Source organism: Podarcis vaucheri, assembly GCF_965113315.1.
Source record: "Podarcis vaucheri genome assembly, chromosome: 12".
Taxonomy (NCBI): Eukaryota; Metazoa; Chordata; class Lepidosauria; order Squamata; family Lacertidae; genus Podarcis; species Podarcis vaucheri.
Window position 1 is genome coordinate 44802747 of NC_138750.1, and position 20064 is coordinate 44822810.

At 45.1% G+C, this 20064-nt stretch overlaps 2 long non-coding RNA genes across 2 annotated transcripts in view; one reads left to right on the forward strand and one right to left on the reverse strand.

Annotated features, from left to right (window-relative positions):
- The window catches only part of LOC309515731, a 606047-nt gene that overhangs the window by 486414 nt on the left and 99569 nt on the right, over nt 1–20064 (reverse strand). The gene's annotated exons all lie outside the window — the stretch shown is intronic.
- On the forward strand, nt 802–18325 carry LOC309515727. Its single transcript, XR_014212635.1, has 3 exons — nt 802–889; nt 12508–12556; nt 18233–18325. It is a non-coding gene; the product is annotated as an uncharacterized lncRNA (long non-coding RNA).

Here is a 20064-nt window from a genome sequence, read left to right on the forward strand (position 1 = left end):
ATCTTTGCTGGGTAATGTTAGAAGTGGCAAGAGCTCTGTTTCCCTTCCTTCCAAGCTGACACTTCATCCCTGCCCCTTCTCAGCGAACCAGCTCCTTCCAATGCCAGGAGTTAAAAGCAGCAGATTTTTGTTATTGTTGTTTGGCTCTCTGCTCTGGAGGGTGAGGACAGCTTAGTGGCTCTGCAACTCCTGGCAGATTAGTTCCTGCACTATGGAGGCTGGCTTGGCAGAGTTGAGATCCAACTGCAATTCCTGCAAGCAGGAAAGGCTAGGAGAGAAGTCTTAAAACTCCTTCAGAAAATAAGTACTGGTGAGGCGTGGTGGGGATATTGTCATGAAAGATGCATTTGATTTATTTACTTTCTTTACAAACCACTTTTCCTCCAAGGAGCTCAAGGTGGCATCCACAGGTTTTCCCTTCCCCACTTCATTCTCACAGTAACCCTGTGAGGTAGCTTGAGCTAAGAGACAGTGATTACAGGTCACCCAGTAAGCTTCATGGCCATGTGGGGATTTGAACCCTAGTCTCCAAGGTCCTAGTCCGACACTCTATATAACCATTACACCACACTGACTGTCTAGCTGGGGAAACTGCAGGCTCATGACAAAGCCCCAAGTCCAAGTTGATGTGGCAAGTAGTGGCACATTAACAAATAGTCCCCAACTGCAACTCACAAAAAGGGGTGAGAGAGAAGAGATCCATTTGTCAAGAGAATGGATCTTTTGGTCTCTGCTTTGATAAAGCCAGACTCATTCACTGAAGGCAGCATGACTTGTCTGTGAAAACAGGGTGACCCCCAAGCACAACATTCAGTATTGGAAACCTTCGGCCTCCTATTGACCATGGAGAGAATACTGCTCACACCTGCTGGAGACAGAAGACCTGCAGGTAGGGATGCAGGAGAAACACAATTCAGTTTGCATGTACAGTAAAGGTGAACTAATTTGCACTTCCCCAAATAATCTGCAATCCGAAACACGGCCATCCTTAGCCATTCACACCTTTCTGAATTTTGCGATACAGTTCTCTAGCCGGGTAATGTGTGCAAAAAATGCATTTACTAGGGTGGAGCGAGCGACAAAATGCATATGTTCGTGAACATTATATCAGGCCATAATGCATAGAAAGATTTGTACATTAGGATAAATCTGTGCTAAAATGTTGATGAATTTTCGCAAAGACTTTTAAAAATATTGCAAACTGATGTAGAAATGTGGAGAATAGAACTTCAGGTTGTCAAAAATGAGAAACAGAGTCACCCATCCTTACTCACAAGCAGGTTTCAGCATTCCAATATGATTTTCTTTCTTTTTTGTATGCGTTTATCTGATGGTGGGAGGTGGTAGCGGAGCAGGCTCCCTTGGAAAGTGGCAGGCTCTCCCTCATTGGAGGTTTTTAAACAGATGTTGAGTGGCCATCTGTCCCGGATTCCTGCATTGCAGGACTAGATGATCCATTGATTCCCTTCCAGCTCTACAATTCTGTGATTCTTGATGCAGCAGAGGACATGCAGTCCTGTATCATAAGTAGCAATGCAACAGTGCTAGTTTTCGAGCCAGGCTTCTTTTCTTCTTTTTTATAGAGTTCTCTGAAATCTCATAAAAGGGACGCGGGTGGCACTGTGGGTTAAACCACAGAGCCTAGGGCTTGCCGATCAGAAGGTCGGCGGTTCAAATCCCTGCCATGGGGTGAGCTCCCGTTGCTCGGTCCCTGCTCCTGCCAACCTAGCAGTTCGAAAGCACGTCCAAGTGCAAGTAGATAAATAGGTACCGCTCTGGCGGGAAGGTAAACGGCGTTTCCGTGCGCTGCTCTGGTTCGCCAGAAGCGGCTTAGTCATGCTGGCCACATGACCCTCGGCCAATAAAGCGAGATGAGCACTGCAACCCCAGAGTCGTCCACAACTGGACCTAATGGTCAGGGTTCCCTTTACCTTTCCTGAAATCTCATAAACACTTGGCCCATTCCTATTGCTTTCCTGCTGGACCTGTCCTCTGTAAATTAGGATCACTGCAACCATCGCTTCCAAGATTTTTACCAGCACCACCACAAAGCCACTTACAGCATTACAAGAGAGCTGCCGGGCATCTTTTGGCCACTGTGTGCTTCAGTACAGAAACTAATTTCTTCCCCCTTTTCATTCCAATTTCATTCATGCTTCCCTTGCAGCAAAGCAGACACCCACCCTACAGTTCATGGGAGTAGCATGGCTTGGACTGAGGCCAGCATAGATAGAGCTATTGATAACAAAGAATAATTTTCCTGTTATCCGGAAAGGCCGTGGGCTTTTCAGTGAAGATGCTTGTTCTTGTCTCACCCATTCAAACATGACATGGGATGGGGAATTGGACCACCCGCTGGCGCCCATCTGTCAATCACCTGGCATCATATGATGTCAGATGATTCTGAGCTCAAGTTACAGCTTGAATTGTGCCCTAATTTTGTGTGCTAACATGGTAGCTGGTACTATTTAGAGCAGACCCATTGGAATTAATGGGTATAGCTAATTTAGGTTCTGTTCAGAGGATCTGTTATGTATAGAACTAACACTGGGTGTAACCTCATGATTATTCACTTAGATATTTGTCTTTCTCTTCAATCTAGGCCAGGGAGTCATGTTTATATGAACTTTCTCTACGATTAAGGAGAACATAAATAGCATAGCTCAGCTTTATAACTGTTTAGAGAAGATGGACTATATATAATGGTATATTAACATTTAGCTTTACAAAATATGCAAGACGAGCATAGATAAGGCAAGCAAGTAAACACCAACTGTACTTTTAAAGGGCCTTTGCAAGTTCCGAAATGCCAATTAAAATATTATAGTTGATGCGCCATTCAGTGGAAGAGACAACACAAGCAATTCTCTCTGTGTGTGTTTTGCTGAGACTGAGCATTTTTAGAATGACATGCTATGTCCGATTGGTCAGGCATGGTGGTGAGTGGTAGAGAAAAGAGATAAAGGGACTTAAAAGATTCATGGAATATTTCTTATACCCTGCCTGTTTTCCAGGGAGCCTAGGGGGTCATGGGTGGAACGATAAGAAAGGAGACTCTGACTAAACATGCAGGAAAACTTTATGACAGTAAGAGCTGTTTGACAAGGGACTAGATTCCCTCAGAAGGTGGTAGACTCTCCTTCCTTGGAGGTTTTTAAGCAGAGGTTGGCTGCTTTAGCTGAGATTCCTGCACTGCAGGGGGTTGAACTAGATGACCCTTGATTCTATGATTCTATGAGTTTATGATAACATTTTAGACTTGCAAAACTCCTATGAGGTAGATAAGAGTGAGGGACAGAAACTTGCCAGTGCCCTGTGAGCTTCAGAGCTGAGGAGGAACAAGAATCCTGTTCATGTGACCAAACAGGATGTCAATTCAGGGGTTGTATTAACTACGTACAGTGGTACCTCGGGTTAAGTACTTAATTCGTTCCGGAGGTCCGTTCTTAACCTGAAACTGTTCTTAACCTAAAGCACCACTTTAGCTAATGGGGCCTTCTGCTGCCGCTGCGCCACCAGAGCACGATTTCTGTTCTTATCCTGAAGCAAAGTTCTTAACCTGAAGCACTATTTCTGGGTTAAAAAGGTAAAGGTAAAGGTACCCCTGCCTGAACGGGCCAGTCTTGACAGACTCTGGGGTTTGTGCGCCCATCTCACATCTATTGGCCGGGGGCCAGCGCTGTCCGAAGACACTTCCGGGTCACGTGGCCAGCGTGACAACGCTGCTCTGGCGAGCCAGAGCCGCACACGGAACGCCGTTTACCTTCCCGCTGGTAAGCGGTACCTATTTATCTACTTGCCCCCGGGGGTGCTTTCGAACTGCTAGGTGGGCAGGCGCTGGGACCGAGCAGCGGGAGCACACCCCGCCGCGGGGATTCGAACCGCCGACCTTTCGATCGGCAAGCCCTAGGCGCTGAGGCTTTAGCCCACAGCGCCACCCGCGTCCCATTTCTGGGTTAGTGGAGTTTATAACCTGAAGCGTATGTAACCTGAAGCATATGTAACCCAAGGTACCACTGTATTGTGCCCTCAAATATAGGCCAGACTCCTCCCTCACCCTCCTTCTCTGAACTAGGAGAAACCCCACTGCAAGCCTGTGTTTAGAGCCCTGCCAGTGAGCTGTGTGTAACCCTGTTTAGTAAACACATTGGCAGTGTCTGTGGCGTTCTTGAATCAGCAGCTAAGATTCTGCAGGTCCCTCACTGTATACCTTTCTGGGTAGGAGCAGGATCTCAGCCCCTGCCTCATTCATTGATTACACTGGGCAACAATTTTTTACTTTTTGAATGTTGTCTAGATTTCTACAACTGATTTAGGGTATTTTTGCACTGCTGAATCAGGAAATGGCATCCGTTTCTCTCCATCAGGTCAGGTTTTCTGTAAACTGAATGGTGGGCATTGATAAAGGTAAGTACACGTAAATTGCATGTTGCTTCACCATTTTTCAAACTTCAGGGCTTGAACTTCTGTTTCTTGGGACTCCTGGAATGCTCAGCGGCAGGGAGGTCTCTCTTCAGAGTCCAGCAGTAGTCAGCCATCATGACTGCGTCCCAGCGACCCTGATATCTGGTCTCCATCTCTTTCATGTCCTGATGGAATCTCTCCCCCTGCTCGTCACTCATTGAACCCAGGTTCTCAGGAAACCGGTCCATATGTGAAAATAGGTAGTGCATCTTGACGCTCATGTTGCAGCCCAGGTTTCTGGAAGCAGTCAGCATGTTGTTGACAAGTTCTGCGTAGTTTCTGGCCTTATTGTTGCCAAGAAAGTTCTTCACTACCAGAACAAATGCCTTCCACACTTCCAGTTCCACTTCGTTCATTGACTTTCCGAACTCTGGATCTCTGATGAGCTGACGGATCTGAGGACCGTCAAAGATGCCAGCTTTGAACTTCTCCATGGTCAATCCTGGAAAAGCCTGGCACAAATAAATGAAGCAGTCACCATCCTTGTCCAGAGCCTTGGTGAACTGCTTGATTAAGCCGAGCTTGATGTGCAGCGGTGGGAAGAGTATTCTGTCTCTGTCCACCAGAGGGTCGTTGATGACGTTCCTTTCTTTGCAAGGCACCAATTCCTCCCGCATAGGCCAGTCCTTCTTTGTGTAATGCTGAGCACGGTCCCTACTATCCCACATGCACAGAAAACATGGGTACTTGGTGAAGCCAGACTGTTGTCCCAACAAAAAGTTCACCATCTTCAGGTCAACACAAATAAACCACTAATGCTGATCATAACCAATTTTCTCCAGCACATACTTCACCGCTTCATAGTTCTCCTTCAGTGTACTCGAGTGAGCCAGGGGTATAGAGGCAAACTGGTTGCCTTGGTGTAGCAGAACACATTTCAGTGATCGCTTGCTGCTGTCAATGAACAGTCTCCAATCTTTGGGTTCGTACTGTGGCACTCCAAGCTTGAGCAGAAGCTGCACAATATCTGCACAGTACACCAAGTCCTTCTCTTCCGAGAAAAAATGGAGGTACTCTTGATGCCTGTTGCGGAAGAAGCTGATGCGAGCACTGTCAGAGAGGATGTTTTTTCCCTTCAATCTGGATGCCAACAGTTCGGCAGAGTCCTTTGACAAGCTGAGGTCACGAACTAGATCATTCAACTCCTTTTGGGAAAATGGATGTGGAGCATCATCTTCAAGAACCACTTCTTCTTCTTCATGTCCTTCAACACTGGAGGCATCTTTGTCACTAATGTCAGGAAGTTCTCCGAAGATAGGCACTGGAATTTCATCACAATGAGCTACAGGACGACGTGCTGATTGAAGATCAGGATACTTCGTGGGGTGGCTGCCCCATTAACTTAGTTTTGATCCCCCAACTTTATGCTTTGCTGGACCAATTTATGGAAGATTTCGAGGTTTTATGACTTCAAACTGATCCCTTTTCGACATAATCACCCAGAACTATCGGACCTGAATACTTCTTGTCATTAAAATAATCATTTCCAATCAAAACAATTATTTGACAAGGCATTTTACCCCCACCAACTTCTTCTAAAATGCTCCGCACAAGTGTACATGTGAACAAAAACGTAAAAAAGACATGTGGCCATAGCTCAGAAACTTGACCTGACTGAGCAAAACCAATGTGATTTTTGGATTCAGTGCATCAGATTCATCCTAAATCAGCTGAAAAAAACGCAGACAACAAATTTGTTGTTGACCAGTGTTATTTAGGCTGCGTATGTGTAGGCGCCATGCTGTGTAGCCAATTGGCATGTGGTTGTTGGAGGTGGAGCCTGCCAATGCAATCTCATCCCCTCCCCCTTCCATTGATCCAGTATCCCACTGGTCATGCAAAAAAGACTCGAGATTTTACAAAAACATGGAGAGCTGCCACTCCAGCAGCTGAGATTGCACAGAACACTAAACTTGTCGCTTAATGCTATGTGCACAAGCATCAGCAAACCTTCAATACACATGCACCCCTAAGCCACTAAAATGTGGCTTAGCGTTATGTGCAAACAAGGATAGTGTCTCTCTCTCAGATAACCCTTGATGAGCAAAAGTTGGAGCTTACATCCTATTCCATTCTGTCTCGGTTGGTTCCTTTTAAATGTGGGGAATTTTTCCGGTAAAGTAAAGGTTTTGCAATAGCACCACCTACTGGATGGTTGATAGAAACGTTCAAGCATATGCTCCCGGTGCCTTTAACGGTGTAGCTATCTCCTAAACGTTTTCACTGTAAATCCTGTAGGAACTGTGTTTGTTCTGTTCTGTAATTGAGTTGCAGACAAACCACTTCAAAGAGGGATAAAAAGACGGAATCCGGGGTGTGATGGAAAAAATGCACAGGGTTTCAAAACCTTATCCCACCTGTCATTACTCAACACCTTTCATTTATTCTAGGAGAGACTTTTTGCCAATAAACTAGCATGACTAACAGGAGCTGGGATAATCCCACAATCTACAGATGTTGCGGGTGAACAAACAAGGCACCTTTGTTTCTTGCCCCATGGAGGGATATTTTAAAGATGCTGCCAAAGTAGCAATTCAAAGCACCTGGAGTGCCCTGACTTAGTTACAATATGCATCCAATTGTTAAAATCCAGGAAAATGCTAGGTTGGGCAAGGGTTGCCATACGCCCGGGAGAGATTTTGCAAAACAAAAAAGAACCTCAACAACTTTTTTCTCCGGATTTTCAGTTTGAAATATGTCAGCCCTAGGCAACTCCCCCCTCCCTCCAAAGAGCACCCACCCCCCAGAATAAATCTAATCTTTGCAAGGTATGAAGCATGTCCAGAATTTACTGTAGCACCCAGAGATATCTGGAATCTGTTTTGATGTGTAGTACTGTCTGTGATTGCTCTGCTTCGGGGTTTTAGTAAATGGTTAACAATGGACATGTTTAGGATGCAAGGTCTGTACAGCTGCCAAAGAGGGGCAGAGAAATTTTCCAGATACAGGAGTAGGAGGAAGGTAGTATTACACGTACTGGGGTGGATTCCCCACTCCCACCCCCCGGTTTCTTTTTGTGTTCTCGTTGAGAAGTTAGAGTGAAGAATGCCTCCAGATTGTCAGTATTCTGTGGGAGAGATTCATGCACAGAGCAGAACTTTACATTTTCATGTTTAGAGTGGATTAAAGTTCCCTGTTACCCTAGTGCAACAAATCCACTTAAAAAATGAGAACACCACCTGACTTTTCGCAGTTCGGGGCAGACAAGCTGTTTACAGGAAGACCCCTAAATTACTTGTCAGCATATCAGGTTGAATGCTCATTGTCCTAAAACCACCACATAAACCAATTAGAAGAAAGGCTCAATAAAGACCAATTGTAATTTAGGCACTGTATAAGCTTTGCATAAGCAAATCAGGATGAGTGCCGAACAAAGTGGTTGGCTAGAGGAGGCCGAAGTGGGACACACAGTTTGATGGTGGCAAATTCCTGAAGGGCAGCCATGTTAGGCTGCTGTAGCAAAACCAAAAAGGGACATTCTGACATAAAATGATATGGTGCTTTTCGTGGCTGTCATCCATGAAACCATATGGGGAAATTGACCTGTTAGTCTCAAAGGTGGCACGAGACATTTTGATGGGTGACTGTACCACATGCTCCACAGCATGGAGGGTGGTGCTAGAAGCTTTCCACTGCTCTGTAGGGCCTGGGCAACATTATAGTGCGATCCTTCCTTGCTGTCTTCAGCTTCTGCCTCTTATTTTTGCTTCCCACTGTGCACGCAGGAACCAGCACTGTACGCAGCACATCTCACGAAAACGAGCTCTGTAAGAAAAACCCGCTAACACCAATAAATCTTCTTTTAATGAAACAGGCCTGTATTTTGCTTTTCCAATCTGAAGCTGAGCTGGGCTGTCTGCTGTCTGGTCCAGGCCAACAACAATACTCCAGCTAATCATTGTCATGAGAATACCGGGGGAGTTTTTTGAAAGGCTGGGGTTCCTCTCACACAATTTCACATCTGCATTGGATTACCAGCCCATCCAGATGATTTTGCTACAATCAGCAGTGTTCTCGGGGCATATTTACTTTATCAGACAAGGAACTGCTAATTTATTTGCTCAGTCTTTGGTATAAATTGATTGAGATCCCCTGTGTGAAACGCCTTGTGTTATTTACCCCCCGCCCGTCACTTTTTAGGGTCCCCCCCCTGCTTCAGCTGGATATTTAGTTTTTGCAATGCATATCAAAGTTGACCTCTTTTAATGGATGAGTTCACTTTCCTGTTTTCCCTGAACGTCTCTTGACACCCGCAGGAATATGAATCTATGACACTGCCTTCAACTGAGTCCATCACCCCACTGGCATTGGGTCCATCGAGTCTTGTACAGTCATGTCTCCATCATGCCTTTCCCGCCTCTACCACCTGAGATCCTTTCTCTGGAGATGGCAGGGACAGTGGGGCCACCAGGACTGGACCTTGTAGCAGAAATCCAGGGCCCTTCCCAGCAGAACGAAGCAAAAGATCCGCAGACACCACATTTTGAAGTGAGTATTTGGCATCCGTCTTGTCTCGGAAGACAATCGAAGAGTGCACCTTTGGGGGTAAAGTCAAACCGTTGCATAATACACTGGTTGTTTGCAGAGGAATGGTCTCCCAGAACCAGAAGGGACATGAAAAGGGAGGAGGTTGGTTGTGCCCAGATGCAGTCTCTGATTGCTTGGGCAAAACCCTGGAGAGGAGGGTGGGGACTTTCAGTCTCAGCAACTGCTTCACAGGAGCAAGACCTACCGAAGATGAATTGCTGTGCTCATTAGGCCTGACACTCCTGTATCAATCATGTTTTTGCCAAGAAAGAGTTAACTCCCACTTGCACAGTGTGATTTACTGCTGGCTTGTTCCTGACATGCTCAAGAGTTACAGCGGCTGTAGAGACCAATACAAAAGAGACATGCTATATTGTAGGTGGGGCAGATGAAGGCATCTGGTGGTGGTGCTGCAGACGCACCATGGCATTTCTTCTCTCTGCGCTCCTTCCAGCGATCATTCTTCCTCTGGTCACTCCTGTGGATACACAACCTGACTGTCTATCTCCAGGCACTGCAATAAACTGCAAGGGATTCTCGTATGGCAGGGTTGATGAGTTAATTCGTTTACACTACCGTCTATGGAGGAGAGCATATGTTCAGTCTAAAGTACTTCATTGGGTGGGATTTGAACCCAGGAACTTCTGTTTTCTGCCACTGAGCCATTTCCCTCTCCAAATGCTGCTTTTCTGTAGTCCATCACTTTAGGGTTGAAATCTTAAATCAAAACCCCATAGTCCATAAAGACGTAAATCAGGACTACCTGCCTATTTTATCCCAGATATTTCTTGATTACATTTATATCCTGCCTTTCCTCCAGCAAACTCAGAGATGTGCACATGGCTCCCCTCTCTCCCTAACTTACTGTCACAACAGCCCTGTGAGGTAGGGGAGGTTGACAGGAAGGTTCAATACTACAGGGGCATAGGAAGGGGGCGGGAGGCAGTCTGCCCCGGGTGTCACCCTGGGGGGGTGACAAAATGGCCAGCTGAGGGCTACACTCACTGTAGGGTGGCCGAGGGCACGCGCATGCCGTCCATATGGGCACCGTGCATGCACCATCCATATCGGCTCTGCACATGCCCCGCCCCTCGACACCCCGCCCCGGGTGCTGGGGAACCTTCCTTCGCCATTGCATGGCTGAGTGGGGATTTGAAACTGGGTCTCTCCAGCCCCTAGCCCAGCCCAGCCCACCTCCTCATGCTCTGGAAGTGAAGAAAGCAAATGAAATGGGAAAGCACATGCTTATTGTTTATGTAGTGCAGGGGTAGAGAGGATGTTTTCCACACAGCCGCCATCATGCCAACTGCTCTGTTGACCTTGTAGTCTCCACCACTAGCAGTTTGGAGTGGTCAGTGGGGATATATGAAGGACCAGTGCAGGACTAAGTTATGAGTGCAGGCTGGTGAGTCACAGGAAGAGTTTCAGAAACAGAGAGATCCAATAACTGGCGTATTATTATTATTAGGTGGAAGGGACCATTGCACAGTGAAGGCCAATCCTTAATGTCTACTTTTTCAATATTTAGCAGAGAAGGAAATAACCCTTTATTACTTTTGACTGCAGCTGCAGAGTATATTAAGAAAGAAAGAAAGAAAGAAAGAAAGAAAGAAAGAAAGAAAGAAAGAAAGATGACCCACTTCATTGCAGAGAGGCTTTCGAGAAATTCGCGGAGATATTGCTGCTAAAATGCTTAGGAGCAAGGCTGGAAAACACTGTGGAAATTGTAGAGACCCAGATGAATTCATACGAGGAAGATTAGCAGGTGGTGCTATAGGTGTAAGGTTCAACTTAATATATAGGCCGCTTTGATGTAGAGAAGCATCCATTTCTAAGTCAGAATGAATTCAACCTGGGAACATGTGAAGCAAATGCTATTTCAATTTGTTACATAACTTGTAGACCCCCAAGCAGGAAACTGATCTCTCTAACTTTCTTAAGGGAAAAGCATTTTGGAGAACCTGAATGAGGTGAAAGTTCCTGCCTCTCGGAGCATTCTTGGATACTGATAATGTGTCTGGTTCTGAGCACCACATTTTAGTAGGTTTGCCAATAATGGGATGTAGGAAGGATGCAGGGGAGAGCTGAGATGATATTGATGGGTCTCCAAAGTACATTAGATGCAGTAAGGGCAGAGAAACTGGATATTTTAAGCCTAGGGGAAATGTTAGGGGATAACAGCTTTCATATTCCTAAAAGCGAAAACAGGGAGAGTAATGAAATCATCACATTTGACATTAGTTGCCTCTTCACATTGGGTTCTCTGGTACTAATATTTCTCGAAGAGGAGATTTCAGCTGGCATGTTTTTTCTTACCCCTGCCTGAGAAGGGCATCTTAAAAATACAGGAGCCCTTTGCTTCTTTGCCCTTGGTGACTCCAGGTTATTCCAGACACAGGCCGTTTCTCAGTAAGCGCTGCCGTTGTCGTGAAATCACCGCCTCCTGGAACTCTGCTCACTGAAGCTGCTGGGAATCCATTATTCCTGCTCTAGCAAGCATGACAACTGCATATGTATTTGTACAGGCATGAAGCACCTATTGGATAGTACCCATAATGCCATTGCCAAGTAATCACCTGATTAACATAGTTCCTGCTTAGACTTTCCTTTGTTGAATTAACAGTATCAGCCTGTGCATACACTGAACTTGTATAATTTGTTTTGATTTTTTTTAATCCTAAACTTGAAAAAGCCAGTGTAACTTGAAAGCTTGTTTTAAGCATTTTCAGCCCTAGTTGGAGCCTCATTTGCTCTGCATTTTATATTCTGTGGGATCAGTAAGCCTATTAAGGCTCTATTTACTGTACAGTATCAGCATTGGGCAATATTATGCCGATGAGTCTGAACAAGAAAGTCATGGGTTCAAATCTCATCTTGAATTTACTGAGCAAAAGACAACCAACCTTTGTCTGCTTCCCTCTGCAGTATGTACCAGTATATGATATGACACACACACACACACACACACACACACACACACACACTCATCATCATCATCATAATCATCATTATTTTTCACCCTTCCTCCTGAAGAAGCCCAGGGCAACAAACACATCAGTACTAAAATGTTTTTTTAAAGCATTCCAAAAATAGTCAAAACAAGAAAGATTAAGATCAAGACAGAAGAACACAAAAGTTGTAATAGGAGTTGCTGTTTTTTTTAATGGTGCATTGAGAAAGTATGTGGCACCAGGAAATAAAAAATGAAGGTGTTCAGGTGGATGTATAGATTAAATACAGGAGCACCTAATGGACTTAATGAGGACATGGAATGGATATTTGTTATTTAAGAATCTGAAGGTATAGTCTTACAGGAAATTATGCCACACTTCTCATTGTGGTTATTACACTGTATTAATATATATATATGTATGGATTATTAGTTATTGCTGCCACTGTAAGTCTTTGCAGAATGCATGGGATTTCTGTGAAATGGGGTGAGGTGCCTACTTAACATTGTAAGATCACATGAGCAATATATATTGGTTAGTAATCTAACAGCACATCCTTTTACAGGAATTCATAGGAACAGCTCGTGACCAGTGGGTCCAGGAATTTTACATTGGTAAGTGTGTGTGTGTGTGTGTGTGTGTGTGTGTGTGTAATATTTTTATATTTTGGGGGATAAGGATATAAGTGCTATGCAGTACATTATTTTAAACAGATGTGTTCAGTTTATATATTAAAAAGTTTTTAAACAAAAATATGTGTGATGAATAGCAAACTTTTGCAATCATACCTCCAATGATAAGTTATATATACCTGTCATTTCATTTATGATAACAGCAAAAAAGAAGAAGCTTTAAATGAATTGCTGCCCAAACTAAAAGGCACATCTATCTGCCAATGATTAAGAGGCAGATGATTAGGCAACTAAAAACTCTTCATTTCATTTACAACCTAAACAGACTCTAGCAAGCATCCTTGGGCGTTGGTTGATAATTCTTTGCTCCTTGCTGCCTGATTTACCATATGAGAGATGATGGTAGCACATCTGTGTTGCAAATTAAATTCATATCTAGGTGACAGATTGAGGCGGCGTCTGGATGGGAAACAAATTTCTCATATGTATATCAAAACTCTCTTTACCTTCTATCACTCAAGCATATAAGTAACCAAACACTTGCTGGAAAACGTGCTTGCTCTTCTGCAAAGTGGATAGAAAATGAGAGTGTTTCTGTGTGTGTTTAAAAAGCAATTCAACATTTTTTAAATTCAGCATTTATGTTTCTCTGGCTTTGTCATGCATTCCCCAGTTAAATAGGGTGTGTTTTAGCCTCTCTTTAGCAACTGGTATTCGTGTTTGGTGTTTTAATGGTGGAAAGATGGTAATCTCTTCCTGTGCACATATGAACAAAACTAAGAGCAAACAGCTTCTGCTGCAGGGATGGGGAGCCTCAGACTGGCCAGGGTGTGGAGTGGGGGGGGGGCAAATATGGCTTTCCAGGCTCACTGTGTGGCCCTACTCTCCCAGGACACACACCCCCCGGCCCTGTTTTGCGTTCCCAGTGTGAGCCAGTGTGGTGTAGTGGTTAAGAGCGGTAGTCTCGTAATCTGGGGAACCGGGTTCGCGTCTCTGCTCCTCCACATGCAGCTGCTGGGTGACCTTGGGCCAGTCACACTTCTCTGAGGTCTCTCAGCCCCACTCACCTCACAGAGTGTTTGTTGTGGGGGAGGAAGGGAAAGGAGAATATTAGCCACTTTGAGACTCCTTTGGGTAGTGATAAAGCGGCATATCAAATCCAAACTCTTCTTCCTTGATCTCTGATAATGCAGCCCTCCATCCAGACAAGCAAGAGGCATGAGTGTGTGTATAAGCGAGTTTACTCTATAAAAGCTTGTTGCTTTACTCACTTCTGCCTCTGGCCCAGTTGACCACTGCCATGATGTGGCCCTAGGAAGGTTGCCCAGAAGCAATGTGGCCCTCAGGCTGATGTTCCCCACCTCCGATCCATCCTCAATTCAGAAAAGGATGGCAAAGATAAGAAGCTTGCCCTGCATCTCAACAGCTGATTTGATTACATTCAGCATTCAATTCCTTCATCTTCTCACAACACAACCCTCCTCATTCCCAGAAAAGCGGAGTCCTCTTCCTGGGAAATCTGCCTGCACTCAAACAGGCTGCTGTTTATAATGGAGACACAGCTCACATTCTCTCCCCTCTCTGCTGGCAGCTTCTTCCTTCCTTCCTTGCCCTCCAGCAGCAGAGAGCAATGTCATGCGCATTGTGTACCGTGAGCCAAAACTGTGAGATGTTTTGTTTATGTTGGACTTTGGGAGACCATTTGGTTTTTGTTCCTCAGTGTTTTGGAATTTGGGCTTTGTTAGAGGATGCCCAATGGCTGCAAGGCTTGGCTTTTATTTAAAGAGCCCAAACGTTCCCACGGAGGGCGAGTTGAACTTGGATCCTGAGGGCCAGCAGCCAAACTCCAGGATGTCTCTTCCTCTTCATCCAATGAAAGTTGAGTTTGCTTTGCTGTAGCCTGCGTTGAGGGCAGTTATTGTCTGAGGCCTTGGGCACTGTCAGTAGGGATGTAAGAAGGCATTCTTTTCCATTCCACCTTGTAGATGCTACCTACAGCTGTGTTTCTGTTCCGCTGCATTTCATCTTCCACCCCAAAGCATGTTATTCATCTCGCTGTCCACTGTGTGGCTTATGTAGTTAATGACAGAAATTACCTTGCCATTACGTTATTTCACTCCATTCACTACAGCGCAAAGGAAGCACAACGCAAATGGAGGGGAAACGTAACTAATTGCATATCATTTGTAGGCTAAACAGCAGCAAATTCCACTTGTATTCATTGGGTTGATTTATGTTATGGACACGGGCCAAATGAGCAAGCACCAACAATTTCTGCTCCTGTTTCTATTTTCGTTGGAATTTTCCAACATCCTTACCTGTCAGGAAGACCTAAACAATCCTCCCAGAGGAGCAATTAAGAACAGAAGCACCCTTGGAGTCAGCAGTGGAACATATGCCTGCGCTGTCCAGGGCGGGTGCGCTCCCAAGGGTGGCGTGGCACAGAGGGTGCCCTCCCAGGCGTGGGATAGCTGCTAGGGTGCCCGGAGCGGCATGCACACCCTGCAGCCGGGGGCAGAGCGAGCCATCCATGGTGGACATTCGGTGCGCCGCCCACCCACGACTCCCAAACCAAGCTGTCAAAATGAAGGGGGAAGGAGGGAATGCCACTGGCAAAGTGATGCAGCTCCTCCCCCTTACCCTGAAGGCTTGGGGTAGGCTTGGGAGTCGCGGGCGGGCGGTGCGCCAACTGTCATTCCCCTCAGTGACGGCACCCGGGGCAGTCTGCCCCCCCGCCCCCTTCCTACTCCCCTGCTTGGAGTCACCGTACTCGAAGGCCGTTACCAAAAGACTCCGTTTGAAAAACGACTCTGCCCATGCAGAGATGGCAACACGGAAACAGTGTCCCACGTCCTTTTATCCTGCCCCCTTTATAGAGACCTAAGGAATGAGATTATTACTCCACTCATCCTCTCCAACCCTGGCCGTCCACAAGACATTATATTGTTCTTTCTCTTATCTGATATGGACAGTCAGACAACTGAGAAGGTCGCAAGGTTCATCGAGAGAGCTGTGAAATTAAGGGCCACCATCTGAGCGACAGACGTGTTCACCTGACGGACCTCTTTTTGTTTGTTTTTATTTCCTTTTTATGTTTATTTTATTTTATCTCTAATTCTTGTATAGCTGTGGCCTGTTGGCTTTGCTAATAAAGTTTTGTTGTTGTTGCTTGGAGTCACCTTGTTTGTCCAAGCATCTCTGCACTACTGAGAAACTCGAGGGCGTCATCATTTTTCCATAGTCTACTCCTGACTACTGAGGAATCAAAGCAGGACTATAGCTTTTCCAGGTGCTGTTGTCACCTCGTGGTAACATTGCTGCTCCCCTCAGAAAGAGGCAGGAGGAGACAAAACGGCGCAACAGGGAGAAGCAGAGCCAGGTGACCTGCACAGGTGCCACTAACGAGCTGCATTTGCCTTATTAAGTTAGTTGTTGACGGGAGACAGATGAGTGTGGAAGCTGCCTCCATTAGAAAACCCTGTTTCTTTATCTACATTGCCAACTTGAAGTATAAAATTCTGGATGCCCAGGTAAAGCTTGGGGGAGGAATCACTTGGGTACATGGACAAAAGCTTCCAATAAGCATTTTACTATAACTTTGAATTAAAATTAGAATTGAATCTTCTGTATTCAACCATTGAGTCGGGATTTTAAATTGTGTAGCAATATGATATGATATAAGGATATCCTGCCCCCTCCCATATTCTGTAGAAAGGAATTAAATTTTTTTAGCCACATCTGTTAATTTGACTGATATTACAACATTCTGAAACAGAAATATTATTCTGGGAATTTGATTATATCAATTTTTTTAAAGCAAGTGGGTATCTTTTCTTTTTTAAAACATCAGTTTAGGATCACTTGAAAAAAATACCATTTGCCCTCCATATTGGCTGACCTCTACTTGTCTAAAAAGAGTCATCATGTGAGAAAATGCTGATAATGAACTGTTCAACTTTTACTGAAGAAAGATGGTTTCTTTATCAAACGCTCAGTCTTGTGATTCTGTATCTGACAAACACAAAACTTCCTCAAAGGCTTATTAATATCTTATTCTGTTGTTCTCTCTCCCTCTCCACACACATTCTGAAGGGATGTTGAATCCTCTTGTTTATCTGGCAAGCTACTGACAATCCATTCATGGGTCGGCAGCTTAAAATGAAAGGAGCCATTGTTGTGTGAACCGTATGCAGTAGTTTATCAGGATGGAGACTGATAATGGAGGATGGAGTTCAGCAATTTAAGGTCATAAATTTCAGAAGACTGTCAACAACAAAAAAAATCCTGGTTTTGCTCATGTACACATACTTGCATGAGTGAATTAGCAAGGAATTCCAGCTTCCATCTGCCCTGTTCACAGGCCACAAACTTTGCAGAAAGCCATTTACTACTTTCTTCATGCAACACATATTTCATTTACGTATGGAATTTGCTGTCACAAGAAGTGCTGATCACCTTTAGTTTATAGGGCTTTAAAAGTGGATTAGACCAATGCATGGAAGCTAAGACAGGTGTAACAGGCAGGTTCAGAGGCAGTGTTCTGCTGGGGCTGAATAGGCTATGACCTTCATGCTTTGTTTGTGGGCTTCCTGGAAGTGTCTGCTTGGCCATTGTGCAAACTTGGATGTTGGCTAAATAAGCTGTTGGTCTGATCCAGCAGAGTTCTTCTTAGGCTCATAAAATTATACGCTGAAAATGCTCTAGTTGGTTGCTCAAACTACATAAGAAGATAGGTATATGCACCCTATCTATGGCAGGTCTGAATGTGGTCCTCAGGACCCTGCTCAACTCAATGTCCTCCTAGACCGCACCGCTCAGTGGCTGTATTCTGCACTATGGTGATTTTACTTGGCTGGAATGTTTCCTTGAACTATGCTAATACCACTTGCTGGGCTGGACAGAGGTTGAAGAGTGTGCCACACCCATTTCTGTCCCACCCACCATTGGTACATGTCCTCCAGAAAGTTGCCCATGAAACAATGTGACCCTTGGGCTGAAAAGGTTCCTCACTCCTCATCTATGAAGTTTCACTATGTTTGTGCAACCAGGCTAACCCTTGGCTTGTTACCTGTCTGAACGTTATAGACCAGTGGTTCCCAACTGTGGTCTACAGACCCCACGGGGTTAGAGTAACCCGCCCAGAGGGTCTGTAGCACCATTCACATAACAAAAACTACCAAAGAGATAACAACATTTTCAAAAGCAGGAGGTTCATGGCTTGGCTTTTGAAAAACCAGGGATTTGTGATAATTAGCAGGGAACCACTGTGACATCCAGCTCCCTCTGTGGCTACAGAAGGTTTTCATACAACCACAGGGGAAGCGGCCATCTGTTTTTTCAACAGCTTCTGCACAAAGAAGAGTGATGTCCCTTGAAATCCTGAATCTGTCATGCTACGGTAACCATATGCTCAAAGAGCCAAACAACCATCTTCATTGGAGCTTCCACACGCTGGTGGCCCTTGTACCACAGGCCTGAATCACAGGGCCTCACATGATTTCCCTGCTGATCTTATGAATCCCTATGTAGAAACTGTGCCATTTTCAAACTATGCTAGTGTAGTAAGAAGTCTCCCTGCTCGTTTACTCCATAAATTGAGGAAACGTGTCAGCATGAAGAGAGGGCAATGTCTCATCCTTTTTTCAAAATCCTTGCTAGGTGAGGAACCAGTTTCTCCCGCAGAAGCGAATGATAGCTCACACACATCTCAGTCCTGTTTGGATACAACAGATTTCAGTCACCACCAGGTAAGAATTGCATCTCTTGTGGCAGATTGGCTAGTACAGACACCCCATGACCTAAAAGAATTTGTGGTCCACAACATTTGGAAGTGATAGTGTTGACTGCCTCTGTCCTAGATTAATGCCAAAGTGTCCTACAAAACAAGATGATGGCAGGTAGAAGGATCCTAATAGTTAAAAGGTCCAGAAAGCAGTTGGAAGAACGATGGCAGTGGATGTGTTGTTGGAACTGGTGTAGTTCAGGGATTGTTTCCTTTGCGAACCTTCAATTCTATTAAGATCAGATGGTGAGATGTCCTGTCCAGATTCCTTCAACCAGAGATGCTCCTGTCTTTTTTGCTATGATGCTGATGCTGACTCATACCCAAGTCATTCTGACAAAACGAGCCAGTCTGCTTAAAACAAAAAAAGGGGATTCTCGTGCTATCTTCAGGGACTACCTCATTTATTTTGGCATATGTTTATTTTAGAAGAGACCTCATGAGGCAGTGCCGGCATACTGAATTCATTTGCGCTGACATATTTCCAGAGTTAGATATTGAATTATGGCGTTGCACTAAAGGGACTCCTATGGACGCACATCAACCTGCATGCCAGCAGCTGAAACCTATCCATGGCTGGACTTGCCTTCCTGCCTGTGGGGTTTCACAGCTGGAAAGCTTTCTGCAGCACGGTGGCTTATTGCTGTTGGGAGCAGGACTGGGGGAACTGGAAACAGGTATTGATGCTGTTTCTTTTAAAATTTAAGAGAAAAGGCACTTTTGCAGAACCTTCTCTCAGTAGGGAAGGTTGTTGTTGTTTGAAACTAGAGAGGTATGTGCTAATGGTTGTTCTCTGAACCCAACTGGACTCTTTCCAAAGTCTGTTTGACATCTTCATGATCGTGATGTTAGTCATCCCAGGAAGGGAAAACAGCCAGCTGGCTTCCTGGTGGCATGGATCAGCTGCTTGAAGGCACCCAGACTCCACCCATGATCTCTCTCCCTCTTCTGCTCAGTGCAGGGGAGGAGAAGGCAGCCCAGGTGTGCTTTAGCAGAGCTGGCAGCTGACAGGGGTGTGATGGTATAGAATGAACTGTGTAGCAGTTATTTCCTGCACATGCAACGGAAAAGTAGAGGGGATTTATATATGCAAGCTTATTTATTGCTTTTAATCCCTGCAACAAGCCTAGATTAGGCTGAGGGGCAGTGAGTGGCCCAAGGTTTCATGGCAAAGTAGGCATTTGAGCCCTGGTCTCCCAGGGCGGTAGTTCAACACTTTTGCCACTATACCACACGACTATAGAATCATGCTCAGAATAATTTGCTGGATTTTTCAGTATTTTCTTATGAATGTTTTATACTGTTTTATGTAAACCGTTTTGTGTGTGTGTGTGGGCCATTTTAAATTAAGCAGGATATAAAGCTTGTGACATAAATATTGTGTGCACATTCGTGGCACCGATACCCTGTATACTGATTTTTGTAAGCATGGCAGCAGGGAAATTGAAGCACAGCACCCAGCACACATTTCTTTTAAATTCCACTCAGGAGTTGACATCCAACACCAGCAGCCTGTGCTGGGGTGCAGGTCACCTGGGTCTCTACCCTTATTAACATGGACCTAGGAGCCAACTCCTAGAGGCCAAGGTCCCTTCACCCCTCCCCATAAAATGTTTGAGGGGCTGGGCCCCCTAAGTTGATGGGCATTTCCATTCAAATAGTGTGTGTGCACCGTGTCTTGTGATAGATTATGTGGGGCAGGGCTTAC